The sequence below is a fragment of the Vicia villosa genome, unplaced genomic scaffold (genome assembly GCF_029867415.1).
Source record: "Vicia villosa cultivar HV-30 ecotype Madison, WI unplaced genomic scaffold, Vvil1.0 ctg.000141F_1_1_1, whole genome shotgun sequence".
In the NCBI taxonomy this organism is placed as follows: domain Eukaryota; kingdom Viridiplantae; phylum Streptophyta; class Magnoliopsida; order Fabales; family Fabaceae; genus Vicia; species Vicia villosa.
The window spans coordinates 174,892-190,707 of NW_026705032.1; the positions used below are offsets into that span (position 1 = coordinate 174,892).

At 35.5% G+C, this 15,816-nt stretch overlaps 1 pseudogene; it reads left to right on the top strand.

The window, feature by feature from the left end:
• Positions 1-666: 666 nt before the first annotated feature.
• Positions 667-8,952, top strand: LOC131624568 (uncharacterized; annotated as a pseudogene).
• Positions 8,953-15,816: the final 6,864 nt, after the last annotated feature.

The following is a 15,816-nucleotide window of genomic DNA, read 5'->3' on the forward strand; positions in this document are numbered from 1 at the left end:
GTCTCAATACTTTAATGTTATCCCACTTCACAATAAAGCTTGACTATGAATAATTTAAGAATAGTGTCCTTATGTTTAATGAGGTCTCATGATTAAGTCACACTTAACATTTCATTAAACGGACTAGCTATTCTAGGGACTTTATTATTTTGGAAAAACAAACATAATAAAGAAACTCCTTTTAATTATTAATAAATAATTTGATACAAGCACCAAAATTATTGGCCTATAGGGCTTACACCAACACATGTTTCATTCCTACCTCTTCAGTATCTGTTGTTGTTCCCTTACGGTGAAGACCAATATCATGAAATGATTCCTTATATAGAGTCTATTATCAAAGAAGGAAGGAGGAAGCGACTACGAGTTACATTTAGATACTTTATTTCATTTCGCATTCAGGAAAGAGTATTTGAACATGGAGGTATTGTCAATGCTGGAAGATTATTTCAACAGTTTGTAATGGATAGTTTCTCAATGATTGAGTCATAGAGGTTATGTTGGGTTCGCCTGAACCAGGCATCAATAAGATGTGATGTATTGAGTGGTTTACAAGAATCAATACACATTAGAGAAAATCAAACATCAAAGGTGGGAAAACGTGTCATCCTTCCTGCATCTTTTAATGGGGGACCACGATACATGTTTAACCATTGTTAGGATGCAATGGAAATTTGCAAAAAGTTTGGGTATCCTGATCTGTTCATCACCATCACGTGCAATGTTAATTGGCCAAAAATTAAAAGTTTTGTTACTAACAGAGGACTTACCGCCAGTGATCGTCCGAACATTGTTTGTAGAATCTTTAAGAGAAAGCTTGATCACATGATGCGTGCTATTAAAAAAGAGAAGTTGTTCGAAGAAGTTGTTGCAAGTAATAATACTAACTATTTTTTGCGTTTTTTATAACTAATTTAGTTATATAAATCAATATTAGTAATGTATTTATCAATATCACAATTTAATATATACAATTTTGATAATTAGGGACATATACCATAGAGTTCCAAAAGAGGGGCCTGCCACACACACACACACATTTTGTTGTGGCTCGATCCATCAAATTCACTCAAGACAGGTAGTGACATCAACAAGTTCATTACTGCGAAACTACTGATCATAGACTTTTTCCAAAACTTGCAAAAGTTATTTCAAGTTTTAAGTTACACGGTCCATGTGGAAAAGCCAATGTAAGTTCACCGTGCATGAAAGATGGTAAATGCTCCAAATATTTTCCAAAGGACTACCAGAATTCCACTTTAGTTGACGATGAAGGCTATCCAAAGTACAAGCGTCGAGATACTGGTTTGTCTGTTATGAAAAAGGGAATACACTTGGACAATAGGTATGTAGTTCCTTACAATCCACAATTGTTAGTTATATATCAAGCGCATATAAATGTTAAGTATTGCAACAAGGGGAATGCTATCAAGTATTTATTTAAATATGTTAATAAGGGCCCTGACAGAGCCACGATTGAGATTTCAAACCAAACTGAAAATGGGTAAGTATTGGATGAAATTAAACAGTACTATGAATGTAGATATTTAGCCCCGTGTGAGGCTGCCTGGAGGATTTTTGAGTATGACATACATCAAAGGTGGCCTGCTGTTATAAGGCTTTCATTTCATCTTGAAAATGAGCAGTCTATAATGTTTTCAGAAAATACTTCTATTGAGTATGTTGTTACGTGTCGTAAAGAAAATGATATGATGTTTTTGGCTTGGTTTAAGGCAAATAAAAAATATCCAGATGGAAGAGAATTAACTTATGGTGAATTTCCTATGATGTTTGTTTATGATAAAAGTGTTAGAGCGTGGCGTCCTTGACGGCGAGGTTACTCTATTGGAAGGCTTACTTATATTCCCCCCGGATGTGGTAATGTTTTTTATTTGCGATTGTTGTTGACCGTACAAAAAGGATGCACAAGTTATAGTGACATAAAGACAGTGGTTGGAACTATACACAACACATATAAGGAAGCTGTTGTGAATTGAATACCAAGAACAAAGTATAATAGGGAATTAGGGAGGAGAAGAAGAACACAATATTTGGTTATAACTGCTATTCTTTTACTTTCTCTTAAAACAAGATTACAAGTTTACAAGAATAACAAATAACCTCTCTCACCCTAAATTAGGATTTGCAGCTTAGCAATGATGAGAGACTAGTATGCTATTTATAATAAAACCTAACATACTAACTAATGGGCTTTTTCAGCAAGGCCCATTACACAAGCCAACTTAATAAACAAGCTAACTTAACAAATTAGGGTTTAAACACTAAAACCTAATTTAACATGCTAACAACCCTAGCATCTTCGACATCTGCATGCTAGACCCATCTTCGACTACAGCATGCACACTTCGACACCAGCATGTGAACAATCCTTCGACTTCATGCTTAACTCTTTCGAACTGTCGAACCAAGAAGCTACGCTTCGACAATACTAGAGTTCGATCCAATATCTCACAAATCTCCACCTTGGACCTAACTCTACAACGTCAAGGAACAAACTAGCTTTCTTCATGCAGCTTTATCAACTGCATACAGTGGAAAAACTTGCAACTCGGCAATGTCTTGGTGATCATATCAGCAGCATTGTCTTCAGTCGAAACCTTCAGCACTTGGACTTCTCCATGCTTGATTACTCCTCTGACGAAATGCAGCCTCACATCAATGTGCTTAGTTCGCTCATGATAGGCTGAATTCTTCGACAGGTGTATTGCACTTTGACTATCACATTTAACAGTGATACCTCGACCTTGAAGTTTCAGCTCCTTCGCAAAACCTTCAAGCCACAATGCTTCTTTCACAGCTTCAGTTAGGGCAATATACTCCGCTTCAGTGGTTGATAGAGCAACAACCTTCTGAAGTGTTGCTTTCCAACTAATTGCAGTGCCAAACATAGTGAAAACATATCCAGAAATAGATTTTCTGGAATCCATACAACCTGCATAATCAGAGTCGACATATCCTTCTATTACTGCTTTACTATCTTCACCCAAGGCTCCACCATAAATTAGGACTCTATTCAGAGACCCATTTATGTACCTTAAAATCCACTTCAATGCTTGCCAGTGAGCCTTTCCAGGATTCGCCATGTACCTGCTTACAAGACTGACTGCGTAAGCTATGTCGGGTCTAGTACAGACCATAGCATACATCAAAGAGCCGACTATATTAGCATATGGGATGCTATTCATATAGACTCTTTCGACATCAGTATTTGGACACTGATCAATACTCAGCTTGAATTGAGGGTTTGTTGGAGTCACAACTGGCTTCGAATTCGAAATACCAAACTTTTCAAGAATCTTCCGTAGGTATGCCTCTTGAGATAAACATAACTTAGACTTCTTTCTATCTCTTCGAATCTCAATTCCAAGAATTTTGGAAGCAGCTCCCAGATCCTTCATATCGAACTCCTTATTGAGTTCAACCTTCACCCTCGTCACATCTTCAACATTGTTTCTTGCTATGAGAATATCATCCACATAAAGCAACAAAATAACAAATGAATTACCAGGTCGAAATCTGAAGTAAACGCAGTGGTCGAACTGACTTCTAATGAAACTTATGCGTGCCATGAACTTGTCGAATCTCTTATTCCACTGTCGAGGAGATTGTTTCAGCCCATACAAAGATCTCTTTAACTTGCACACATAATTTTCCTTCCCCTTTTCGACATACCCTTCAGGTTGCCTCATCAGGATCGTTTCATCTAGATCACCATACAAGAACGCAGTCTTCACATCCATCTGTTCCAGTTCAAGATCGAACTGTGCCACCATGGCAAGCAACATTCGAATGGACCTATGCTTCACAACAGGAGAAAACACATCATTGAAGTCGACACCTTCTTTCTGAGTGAAACCCCTTGCAACTAACCTTGCCTTGTATCTTTTCGACGTCACTCCTTCAATTCCTTCCTTAACTTTGAAAATCCATTTACAGCTGACTAACCTTGCCCCATCAGGTTTCTTGATCAGTTCCCAAGTATGATTATCATGAAGAGATTTCATCTCATCATCCATGGCCTTCAGCCATTCAGTCTTATTTCGACTCCTCATAACTTCCTTATAGTCTCTAGGTTCTTCGTCTAGAACCTCACTTGCAGAGATTAAGGCATAAGCTATAAGATCTGCATATCCAAGTCTTTGAGGTGGCTTGATGACTCTTTTCGACCTATCTCTCGACAATAGGTAGTCATCGTCAGTTTCCTCAACTTCAGCATCTTCTGCTTCTTCTTCGACTTCATCTGGGATATGCAATTCAGCATCAACATGCTCCACCTCAACAGGAATCTCTACCTGTTCCAGCTCTTCGTCAGATGTTTCTGTACTTCGACCAACATCATCAGTTTTCTTAAAAGCCATTTCAGCTTCATTGAAAACTACATCTCGACTGGTGATACACCTCCTGTGACCTGGCTCTAGGCACCATAGCCTATAAGCTTTGACTCCTTCAGGGTATCCCATGAACATGCATTTCAGAGCTCTAGGTTCGACCTTGTCTTGCCTAATGTGAGCATAGGCTATGCAGCCAAATACTCTCAGTTTGTCGAGATCTGGTGGATGTCCCGACCAAACTTCTTCAGGTGTCTTCATATCTAACGCTGTCGAAGGACATCTGTTTATCAGATATGTTGCTGTCGAAACAGCCTCAGCCCAGAACACCTTCTTTAACCCCGCACTAGTCAACATGCATCTGACTCTCTCCAAAATAGTTCGATTAAATCTTTCAGCCAAACCATTTTGCTGTGGAGTACCTGCAGTAGTTCTATGCCTTGCAATACCAGAGGCAGCACAAAAACTGTCGAATGCCTCATTGCAAAATTCAAGGCCATTGTCGGTTCTCAACCTCTTGACCTTTCTGCCAGTCTGATTTTCAACCAGAGTCTTCCAACTTTTGAAATTCTCAAAAGTTTCATCCTTAGTCTTCTGGATGAATACCCATAATTTTCTGGAATAATCATCTACTATGGATAGAAAATACCTTGCTCCTGAATGTGATGGACACCTTGCAGGCCCCCAAAGATCAGCATGGATGTAATCAAGGGATCCATGTGTTCTTTGTTTGCCTTTGTTGAACTTCACTCTGCAAGATTTTCCAAGTACACAGGGTTCACAAAACTTCAGCTTTTCGATTTTGTCTCCACCAAGCAGATTTTGTTTCCCTAATTCGACCAGACCCCTTTCACTGACATGGCCCAATCTCATGTGCCAGATTTCTGTTTTCGACAAAGGTTTCGTGGATGCAACATTTGTCGAACCACTTACAACTTCAGCCTCAAGGGTATACAAGCCTTGTTTCTTCACGCCTCTCAAGACTTCCTTCGAACCCTTCATGACTCTTAGGATACTTTTCTCTCCTTGGAAAACATATCCTTTCTTGTCGAATTCACCAAGAGAAAGCAAATTTCTCTTCAAATCAGGAACATACCTGACTTCAGTCAACAACCTTATTGACTCATCATGGAGCTTGAATCTCACAGATCCAACACCTGCAATCTTGCAAGCCTTGTTGTTTCCCAGCAATACTGATCCACCATCTTGATCACATAATTCCTCGAACAAGTCTTTGTTTGGAGTCATGTGCCAAGTGCAACCTGAATCCATAATCCACTCCTTCTTAGAGTCACTGCTTGAAACCACAAGAACATCAGATGATTCGTAATCATCTTGAACAATGGCAGCGTTGCCATTATCCTTACCTCCATGATATTTCAAGCGTTCAGGGCACACCTTTCTTGTGTGACCCTCCTTCTTACAATGGTAGCATCGAATGCCAGATGCTTCGCCACTGTAAGTCTTCGACTGGCTTTTGCCTTTCTTCTTGTCGAACTTACCATCCTTTCGTAAGAGTTTTCCTTTAACGGCCAAACCTTCGCCAACAGTCGAAGGTTTATGCTCCTTTCGTTCATTCAAGTCCTTAGAGTACAAGGCTGATTGAACTTCTTCAAACGTCAGGGACTCCCTTCCATACAAGAGAGTTTCTTTGAAGTGAGCATGTGATCGAGGCAAAGCGCACAATAGTAACAGCGCTTGATCTTCATCATCGATCTTCACATCAATATTTTCAAGATCAAGAATCAGCTTGTTGAACATATCCAACTGCTCAGCCAATACTTTGTCTTCAATCATCTTGAATGAATACAAAGCTTGCTTCAGGTAGAGTCGATTTACCAACGATTTGGTCATATACAAACTTTCAAGTTTCACCCATAACCCTGATGCCGTCGTCTCCTTTGATACCTGCCGGAGAACCTTATCACCAAGGCTCAACAGAATTGCGCTGTGTGCTTTCTCGATCATAGTTGTCTTCTCCGCTGCCGTTAATGCAGCATTCATGGCTGCCTCTCCCTTCAACGCTTCCAAACAACCCTGCTGAACCAGTAGGGCTTTCATCTTCAAGCGCCACAGATCGAAATCATTCACTCCGGTGAACTTTTCAATCTCATACTTTGTTGAAGGCATCTTCTCCACGCTCACCGCACCAATTTGTTGTGAATTGAATACCAAGAACAAAGTATAATAGGGAATTAGGGAGGAGAAGAAGAACACAATATTTGGTTATAACTGCTATTCTTTTACTTTCTCTTAAAACAAGATTACAAGTTTACAAGAATAACAAATAACCTCTCTCACCCTAAATTAGGATTTGCAGCTTAGCAATGATGAGAGACTAGTATGCTATTTATAATAAAACCTAACATACTAACTAATGGGCTTTTTCAGCAAGGCCCATTACACAAGCCAACTTAATAAACAAGCTAACTTAACAAATTAGGGTTTAAACACTAAAACCTAATTTAACATGCTAACAACCCTAGCATCTTCGACATCTGCATGCTAGACCCATCTTCGACTACAGCATGCACACTTCGACACCAGCATGTGAACAATCCTTCGACTTCATGCTTAACTCTGTCGAACTGTCGAACCAAGAAGCTACCCTTCGACAATACTAGAGTTCGATCCAATATCTCACAGAAGCATGTGTTGCCCTTGGTTTGTTTAGAAACTACAATGAATTCGTGGATGCCATTATTGAAGCCAGCCAACTAGCGTAAGGAAATCAGATCAAAAAATTGTTTGTTATGTCATTGTTTATAGATTCAATGACAAATCCTTTTGTAGTTTGGGAAGCAACGTGGAAACTTTTGTGTGATGGACTTTTGTACGACGCAAGGAAGAGGTTGAGCAACCCAGGTACTCAAATATATAATGCATATATCTTATACTTATATTTTCATGCTTATTTGGTGTGAAACACATTTATCTATACTGTAGGTCTTCAAATTAGCGACGATGATTTAATTTTTTTTGTTTGATTGAGATTGAGAGATTGCTCTCTATGAATGGTAAATATCTTGCTAACATCGAGTCCATGCCACAACCTTCAAATTCAAAAATGGTTCAATTTCAAAACAGTTTATTGGATGCTGAATTAAACTATGACAAGGAAGAGTTAGAAGCAACCCACATGTCTTTGGTGTCAACTTTAACTGCTGAACAAAGGTCAGTCTATGATCAAATTATTGATTTTATGATGACTGATTCTAGAGGATTTTATTCTTTACATGGATATGGAGGCACATGAAAAACTTTTATTTGGAAAACTTTGCCTGCCGCTGTTAGTCCCAAGGTTTAATTGTTTTAAACGTTGTTCAAGTGGGATTGTGGCTTTATTGTTACATGGAGGAAAGACTGCCCATTCTATGTTTTGTATTCCTTTAGTTATGAATGAGACATCTACGTGCAACATCAAAAAACACACTGACAGATGTAATCTTATCTTGCAAGCTAGGCTCATTATATGGGATGTAACACCAATGCTAAATTGATTTTGTGTCAAATCTGTCGATCGTTCTTTGAAGGATAACATGAGGACTGTAGACGATTCGAACCAATATAAACCATTTGGTGGTAAGGTGGTTATTTTCGAAGGAGATTTTAGACAAATATTACCTGTTGTTAGAAAAGGTTGTAGGCATGATATAGTTTCAGCATTAATAAACTCATCTGAACTATGGAAATATTGCAAGGTATTGACGTTTTCGAAGAATATGTGGCTGGCCTATCCAAACTCAGATGGAGTTTCTAATGAGGTGGAAAGCTTTGCAAATTGGTTGCTTGATATTGGCAATGGTGAACGCGACTCAAATGAGTATGGAGAGATCACAATTGATATTCCTTTGACTTATTGGGTACTTATTCACATAATCCTCTATTATCTTTGGTTGAATTAACATATCCACTTCTTTTAGAAAACAAGAACAATTTGAAATACTATGAAGAGAGGGCATTGCTTTCTCCAACTCATGATTTTGTGGCTGTTGTTAATGATTTTGTTCTGTCGTTAATTCCAGGTGATGAAAAGGTTTATTTGAGTGCTGATTCAACTGTTATATTTGATGAAAATACTGCGGTGCAGGCTGATTGGTTCACACTATAATTTTTGAATGATATAAAATGTTCTGGAATGCCCAATCACCGTTTAAGGTTGAAGATTGGTGTTCCAATTATGCTTTTTAGGAACATAGATCAATTAAATAGGCTCTACAATGGAACAAGGTTTCTCATAAATGAATTGTGTCCAAATATTATTGGTGCCACTAACATTGCAGGAACAAATATCGACAATAAAATCTACATACCGAGAATGAATTTGATCCCGTATGATCCGAGATTTCCATTTAAGTTTCAAAGAAGACAATTTCCAATTGCGCTGTGTTTTGCAATGACCATTAATAAGAGCCAAGGTCAATCTCTTTTTCAGGTCGGTCTGTATTTACAACACCCTGTATTCACTCATGACCAATTATATGTGGTTGTTTCAAGGGTAAAGTCAAGAAAAGGATTGAAGATTCTTATTTTAGATGATGATGGAAATCCGTGTGCGAACACTACAAATGTTGTCTATGGTGAGATTTTCTACAACTTATAAACATGTAATTTTGTGATGTGAGTTTGTTATTTCTATGTTGGTGTTTTTCCATTTTGTTTGAAAATGTCATATTATAAACTTATGCATACTAGCAACGCATTTTAAATAGAATGGATGCACTGTTGCTGCTATAAATTTAATTGTTTTAATATAAGTTGTTTTCAAAGACTAATCCCTATTAGTTTATGTTCTTCAACCCTTAATCGGTAACGTATTGCCCTTAGATGTTGCTTGACAGTCGAATATCGCATACAAGTCTGTCAGTTGTATTTGAAGTGCATGTATAATGTGTTGAAGCTGAATCACTATTTAATGATTTGTAATCTGATCAATTTTTGCAACCTTTGATTTGTTTAAGTTATTATGATAATTACATTAGACTTTGCATCCATTTGACATTGTGGTAGATCTGCAATGAAAATTTTGAACTTTCCAAAGGTAAATCATGTTACATAACTATTTTACATTTGTTTGTTATTGATAGATTACTCAAATGTTAATTTTTATTTTGTGAATAAAATCTGTTGTTTGGATTACAAATACATAACTTAATCAAAATATCTTCGCATTCTAAATAATCTGAACATCATGCCTTCTTTTGGGAAAGAATGTTTCATTGATATAAATTATTGTTATGGATAATAGTACATCGTTATCTTTTGATCCGTGCAACTCTTCAAAGAACAAACTATTTATTATTTTTCTGCCTATATTTTTTATATATAAACATATAGTTTGTTTGAGTTTTTGAAGTTGTATTATACCTATTTTGTTGGATTAAAATCTTAAAATTTTTAATACAAGTAATCTATTGTTTCTTTTCTTTGTACCTGTTTTACAATGATAAAATATGATGCTAGGTTTGGATAATATTATTTGAATAAGCTTGAAAAAATTCCTATGTTTCATACTGAGCAATGACATGTTATGAAATCAATTGTAGTTTGTTTCAATCAAAAAATAATGGACACAACTCATTTAGTAATTACTCTTTATGCATTTTGAAACAAAATCATAATGCCCGGACTCTCATACATATAACACATAAACTTTAGCAATTGTTCTTCCTATATTTTATGCTATTTCAACAAGCATGAGATTTTATAATGATAACAACCATCAGAGGTAACTTAATACAACCTTTCTGATAACAACCACATAGTGCTTATGATTTTAACCATTTATGTAACTTAAATTACACAGCCGAAGAGGTTCATTCCTCAAAAATACAGTTCTATATTCACAACATATTTACATATCTGTCAATTGTAGAATTTCTTATAACAATAGAGACAATTAACCTTCAACTATCTATACAATATTATAACATCAAACAGGTAACAAACATCGACATATAAAACCAAATATAGTTAGTTCAAGATATTAAATACATACATTGTAACAGATTATAATATAGATGTGTAGAGGTGAAATTGGTGAGGTTAGAGTCATGGGAAGACTTAGCTCATTTTAAACAGAGTCGCCACCGCGCTTTATTGTTTCCAAAAAGGAATGGGTGAAAGAGCGAATAAAACCCACAGAAGTTTTTAAAATCAAAACTAATAAACTTATCATAGTTCTGGCTATGGAGGGTTTGTTATACAAGGGGAAGGTTTTAAGCACCCCTCATATCCATGGTACTCCATGGGAACCTCTTTGTTTTTGTTTTATTATCTTTTGTTATAAATAACCCTTTTTTTGTGAAAAACTTATGTGAAAAACTTATTTGAAATAGAGGGTGGGGATGGGAAGAGAAGGATTTGAAAGTGAGCTCAATAAGATATCGCAACTTAGGCCTACACACCCTTTAAGTGCAATAGGGAAGTCAGAGCTTCTATAGTTCCTCTTTTTTTTAAAAAGGAAAAAAAAGGGGGCCAAAGTGGCCAAAATCTTTTTGGGTGTGAGCTTTAAAATACTCACAAATTTTAAAAGAGGGTTAAGCTTTAAAATACTTAACAAGTTTAAAAGAAGATTAGGCTTTAAAATACCTAATAAGCTTAAAAGGTTAAGCTTTAAAATACTTAAAAAATTTGGAAAAGGGATTAAGCTTTAAAATACCTAATAAGTTTAAAAGGTGAAGCTTTAAAATACTCAACAATTTTAAAACAAATCAAAGAAGGACCAAGATTTAAAATACAAGGTCAATGGGTTAAGAGAAGTTTCACCGGGAATAATTCATCTCTTAACACCAAGGTTTAAAAACAAGATCAATGGATCAAGAATAGTTTCATCGGGAATAATTCTATTCTTAATACCAAGGTTTCAAAACAAAAGGGTTTGGTTAAGCTTTAACAGTATTAAACCATAAACAAGTGAAAAGCTTTAAAATACTTAGCATAAACATAAAAGAGATTGGAAAAGAATTTAAGTACCTTGACAATTTAGTCAATATCATTCCCATACTTTGGATAAAACATTAAGCTTAAACAATTAACAATAAATACCTCATGTATGTACAAGAACAAAAAAGTGAGTATTAACAAGCAAGAGATGGAAGTATCTAAACCCTTGGATACAAGCTCATGTATGAATGATGAATGATTGATATGATGAATCAATATGGGGTTAGATAAATAAAACAAATAAGAGATGATATTTAAATAGAAATTAAATAAAAAGCATGGATTAAAATCAACAAGTATGTACAAGCACAAATAAACATGAATAAGCAAAGATCAACATGTTGCAAATTTTTTGGTTAGGGTTTTAAACCTAAGGGATTCTCAAATTAGGGTTTTAGAAATTAGGATTTTGAAACATACACCTAAACCTAATTAATTTTAATTGTTAAATACCAATTTCTTTAAGATAAATGGTCTAAGGGTATATAGATAAGTGGAACACACTCTAACCTAACCCTAAACAAGTATGTACAAGAACACACAAAGTTATATGAAAGAAACAATCAAAACAAAATGATTTTTAAACATAAAAGACATGTTTTTTGATTAATTTTTTAAACATAATAAAAATAAATATTTTTGTGATTTTTTAACATGGTATGAAAATACACTAATTAAATGAAACACACAAAAAAGAGGAGATTAAAAAGACTAATTTTCCTATTTTAATGATTTTTTTGAAAGTTTAGTAAAAAAACTTAAATAAACAAGTGATAAAAATAAGACTTTGTCTTCAATAAGGTTTGAACTCATGACCTCAGGTTCACTACTCAAAACATACACCACTGGGCCAGCGCGCATGTGATGATTAGAGAATGCACTCAGTTCAACATGTATGAAAGTTATTTAAAATGAGAAAAATGCAAAATAAACAAAAAGTCTGGGGCGAGGGGGATTCAAACCCCAGACTTAGAGGGCAAGAGAACTAAGGATGCATGTGTTACCAAGTGGACTAAACGATGAATTCGTTTAATGAACACCCACCATTCAAAATAAAATGAACTTTCTTTTTAAAAACTGAAAATGGCGCCATGGCCATCTTCTTCCTCCTTAGGACGAACACAATAACAACCATCGTGGTTGAATTCACGTTCCTTCAATTCTCCATCAAATTTTAAAAAGTAAAACATCAAAATGCTCAGAATTTTGCCACGAATTTGACCATGGGATTAAAAACAATTAAAACACGAGCAAACTTATGAATTTATGGAAATAAATTAAGAACCCTAAAAATTCAAACTTAAATTAAATGATCAAATTTATCAATCAGGCCCTAAAAGTTTAGGGCTTTTGTTTCCTACATCATTCTGAGCACAATGGTATCAAGAAATGATTAAAACAATGCTCAAACAGATATGCTCAAATTCAAGAAATATACCTCTGAAAATAGATTCGAGGAGAGAAATTTAGTGGACCTGGGAATGCCTCAAGTATTTAGTTAGCTTCTATGGACCTCAGGGAAGCTTTTAGGATGTTTAAAACTCCTTGATTGTACCTGCAACTACAAACTCGAATTCCACTTGAAACTAAAAAAGTTATGGTGAGTTAGATATGGAAATGATGTTCCAGATGCAAAACAGAAGTTTAGATAGCTTCTATGTGATGTTTAGAAGCTATCAAACTCAAAAAGCCTTAAAACGCACGAGTAAAACTCAAGTTTCAAACTTTGGTTCAAAGGTTCTTTAAAGTGAAAATTTGAAGGGTGATTTTGAATTCTGAGTGTTTGGCTTGTGTTTAGGGGTTCTTAATAGCTTCAATATGGAAAATAGAAGCTATTAGGACTATTGGTTTGGTTTGAAAGTGTTTGGTTTGATATTTGGTAAGTTATGAGCTTAAAAGCTTTCAAAATGGGGTAAAAATGGTGATTTTTTGTTAGAGACCTTTTGGTAGGTTAAGGAAGGTATGGACAGCTTCTAAATGATATTTAGAAGTTGTTCAAACTCTTGTTTGACACCTAGAACTTTTGGAACTCAAAACCACAATGAAAATGCAAGAGGTAAGAAAAGAGAATCTCAAGTGAGGTAGTGACTTGGAGAATTTTGGTGTAAATGATCCAAGAGGCAAGGTCCTCTCTATATAGGCAAGAATTAGGGTTTGTGGATGGCAAAAGTTCAAAATTTTAAGTTCACGTGTGACTTGTGTACCATCTTGCTTGTTTGTGAAGAAATGAGAAAGTTATGGTTTCAATGGTGAGGTACAAAGCTTTAAGCATGCTTGCAAAGTTTTGATTTGATCTTAGAGGCTTGCTTGTGGGTTTTATCTTTCTTTTGAGGCAGAAGAGACATTGTAGTGGCTCAAGGAGTGGACTTTGTGCATAAAGGTAACTTTACTAGAATGGAAGTGTTAACTTTGTGCCATTAATGGAATGATCAATTGGATAATGGCTTAAACACTTGGATTATAGCTTAAAAGCAAGTGTAATCTTCTGATTATGGTGCTTTGAACAAGTTATATATGCTGCAACAAAAGGAATCTTTCAAATTTGAACAAGTTTGGTTCATAAATTCTTCACTTTCTTCATGTTCTTATTCATTTTCAAATGTTCATGGTGCCATATTGACAAAATCATATCTCATGAATGGATTCATGGATTTTCATGCTACTTAGCTCTTTGGAAAGCCCTTGTTACATACTTCAAATGGGTAGTTGAAATTTTCCTCAAACTCTTTTTGGATCATTGAGAAAAATGGCCATAAAGTTAAGAAAAATCCAAGTAAAACACTTGAAAATTTCTCTAAGTCTTTTGAAAGTTATCTTCTTAATTCCATATCTATCAAAATAATCACTTTTTGAAAAAAGTTCCCATGTGATAAGTTGTTTGTTTTGCCAAGATCTACAACTTTCATGTTGGGAGATTTTTGAGTGGGTAGGCAAAATTTGGAGATCCATGAATTAGGTCAAAATACACTTAAAAACCCTAATTTGACTTTTTGTTGACTTTTTTATCGATGAATTCTTTGAATTTTCTTTGATAAAATGTCTTCAACATCCATATGATGATGATTTGGATCCTTAAAAGTCCATGGTTGACTATTTTTCTCAAAAGTCAAAGGTTGACTTGCACAGTTGACTTTTTCCAAATGAACTGCAGTTGTGATTTCCAAATGAATCAAACTTTCCTATTCAAATGAATGATATGGATGGACTATAATGTTGATTTGGATGCCCTTGAATCATATTTTGAGTCTTGGAACCATCTCCTGATTAAAAGTCAACCCTCCAGTGAAATTAGGTCAAAAACCCTAATTTGAGCTTCTGATGAACTTGAAGGTGATTGATCTTGCATTGACCCATCTTTGGACCTTGGTATTGATTGGAGAACCCTTTGAATCATAGAAGAATTTTTAATTTCTTTGTGGTCTTCAAAACCCTAGTTTGCTTAATTTCTTCTTGATCAGTCTCCTATCTTAGGACACAAGCAACAAACAACAATTTTTGTATTTTTTTTGGGTTAATAAAAGATAAATGCATGATGACAATGATGATCCTAATATTTACGCTATGGTGGGATCTCAGTGGTCAAAAATTGGGGTGCAACAAGATGCAACCAGAATCCAAATATATTAATATTGCTATGTATTTGTCTCCAAAGTTGAACCTAGGACAAAAATTAAAAGCGCACACTAACAAAAACCATTTACCATAAAGTAGTTCCAAATCAGAAATCCATAGACTATCAAGCAAAGATCTTTCTCCCAAAATTTCAAACATTGATGTTCTTCAACAAACTTCAAACATTGTTAACCAAATCTTGACCGGTTCAACACTGTCAAACAAACCCTTTTGGATGCAGGGCCAACATTCTTCTCTACACATTCCCGAATACATATTGCCAACTTATCACCATTTTGGATACATTTGGCCTTCGCTAGCTCATACCATCCCTTCCCAATAAATCTCTCGACATAATACTTTCTTTGGGCAAAATGAAGTTCACAATCGTATGTATTCTCCATATCGGCATCACGTAACGCAATGCGTTTGTGACCCGTATGAAGGCATTTCTTGATTGTTTCTTGTGGAAATTGTTGCAGATGACGCATAAACAATAACATAAATACAGGGAATTATTTTAAACTATGATAGTTATAACTGTGCATTCAATTGTGTTTATACTTACAAAAACATTGTACCTTGCAGTCTTTCCACAATTGATTTCCTTTGTCCAAAAATAGTACCTGTTGTTGTTCTGGTACTTGATTTGGATGGATCCACAGCGTAAACACTTTTTTTTTGGGATGCAACCTTTTTCCCCTTTATATCTTTAACACTAATAGCAGCAACGTCATTCATTGCTAATTTCTTTCCAGCTTCTTTTGCCTTCCTAATTGTTGCATCATGGTTATGAGGGGTGCAAACTTTCTTTGTAACTTTCTTCCCCTTTGTCGCAACATATCCAGTGTCTGCAACTAATCCATCAATGGCTTTCATAGCCTCTTCATTCCTGGGGAATCAAATCGTA